This window comes from Lepisosteus platostomus, chromosome 15 (assembly GCF_059453375.1).
Source record: "Lepisosteus platostomus isolate fLepPlt1 chromosome 15, fLepPlt1.hap1, whole genome shotgun sequence".
Classification (NCBI taxonomy): Eukaryota; Metazoa; Chordata; class Actinopteri; order Semionotiformes; family Lepisosteidae; genus Lepisosteus; species Lepisosteus platostomus.
In genome coordinates, this window is record NC_142625.1 from 2,053,824 (window position 1) to 2,055,778 (window position 1,955).

A 1,955-nucleotide genomic window follows, 5' to 3' on the forward strand; every position below is an offset into this window, starting at 1 on the left:
TAAGTTCCTTGCCTGGCTAATAGTAAGGCTGGTGAAACTGTATGTGTGGGAGGCTCGTGATGATTTGATTAAACATGGAGTGGAGGTCTCAGCTTTTAGTGTTTGCCAGGGTGAAAGCAGACATAGGGAGACGGATCAGGTGGGATGTGATTAGGTGGGGTTTTGCGGCAGCTAAAGAAAGGTGGAAGGATTTAGTTTTGTGGTGTTCGTGGTTTAGTTTGGATGGTGGAGTGAGTGCATGATTTTTGGGGTTCATTTTTATATATAATAAAAAAAAATTTGTTCTTATCAGTTTAATATCTGATACGTCCCCCACCGGGGTCCACATATTAAACGGATTTTTGGAACAGGGAGCTGGATCAGGAGCTTGCTCCGTCCTCTCCACGCATCGGCCAGGTATTGCAGCGCCTCCGGGAGCGGTGCACCACTTTCTCTCAGCGGTGAAAATACAGACGTAGCTAGCTAGCTAGCGAGCAAGCAAGCAAGCAAGCGAGGTGGACTGGAGCTCCTTCTTCTCCGGTCTCGTCTCTCATCCATCTGTGTGTCTCCGTGTGTCCGTCTCTCTCTCCCCCTCCCCATCTCCGTTCCCGTGCTCCCTCTGTGCACTTTCCCGCGTCTCGACTCTCTCGGCAAGCAGGCCGGCCCCTTTTTCGGCTCCCGTGCGTTTTCCCTCCAAAAAACTTTTTCAAAAAAGTTTTCAGCCTTTTCCCAGGGAGGCAGAGGTGTGTGTGTGTGTGTGTGTGTGTGTGTGTGTCCCCGTCCTCGCAGGCAGGCCCCTTTCGACAGCCGGGCGTTTTCCCTCCAAAAAACTTAGTATATACACCTTTTCTTCCTTTTTTTACGGCAGGCAGGCGCGCGTGTGTGTGTGTGTGTGTGTGTGTGTGTGTGTGTGTGTGTGTCCCCATCCCTCCCAAGAGAGCGCTGCCCCTTGCCTCTGCCCGCAGGTGCCGAAAGTCCGCTTTCGCTTGCAGCTCGCTCGGCACAGCTGTTGCTGGTGGGAGGGGCCTAAGCTAAGGAGGCCGGCCTGCTGGCGCCCCCCTGCGGCTGTGGTCATTGTCGGGCCGTTGACAGGAGATCCAAGAGCAGGGCCCCCGCCCGGGACTGGCGGGCAGGCAGGCGAGCAGGCAGGCAGGCAGGCAAGACAGGGGGAGAGCGGAGTCCGGGCGGCCAGCAGCCGCGTGCGGACCGGGCTCCCGAGGCGTCGGCCTGCGCCGCTGCGCGCCCGCCCAAGGCCGGCGTCGGGCATCGCTTCTCGGCCTTTTGGCTAAGATCAAGTGTGTGGCCTGTCCGCAGCTTGCTTCTTAGTCAAGAGAAAGAGAGAGGAGGGATCGATGCCAGGAGTTTTTTTTGTGGCGAAGCTTTCCGGCCAAACATTTTTCTTCGAGATGGATGGAGCTTCAAGGACCCGTGAGGGACGAGTGCGGAATGCAGTGCGGTTCGTGCTACGGATGGGAGGATCGAAGACGGAGTTGGATTCTCGGGACACCTTTGAGGAAGAAGTGATGCAGAAAGCCTTGCAGTTAAGACCAGAAGACGTCTTTTGTCTCCAAGATTTTCCGGGTAAGAAGATTTTTGATTTATTGCTTATTTCGGAGGCTCTAGTCAGAAGAGTCTGGTCTACTGCTAATGAGAAAAAGGCTGATAAACCTTTCTCGGACTATATCATGGAACCTTTGTTTGCCCGTGAACTGAGAACATTAACTGTGGTGATGTTCAATCCATACGTACCAGAAGGAGATATTGTCTGCTTTTTAAAGCGTTTTGTGGACATACAAGGAGTGGGTGAAAAGCTTATGGACAGGAAGGGGTATTGGACAGGGAAGAGGCGCTATAGGGTGCGTCTTCGGCCTAATGGACAAGCGCCTGACGGCCTTTTGCACCCCCCAGCATCTTTCTTCATTGGCGCAAATAACGGTTATTGTTATTATTATGGGCAGCCCGCAGTTTGTAGGAGA

The 1,955-nt window shown here is 53.6% G+C and overlaps 1 pseudogene; it reads left to right on the top strand.

Annotated features, from left to right (window-relative positions):
* Positions 1-251: 251 nt before the first annotated feature.
* Positions 252-430, top strand: LOC148647629 (U2 spliceosomal RNA; annotated as a pseudogene).
* Positions 431-1,955: the final 1,525 nt, after the last annotated feature.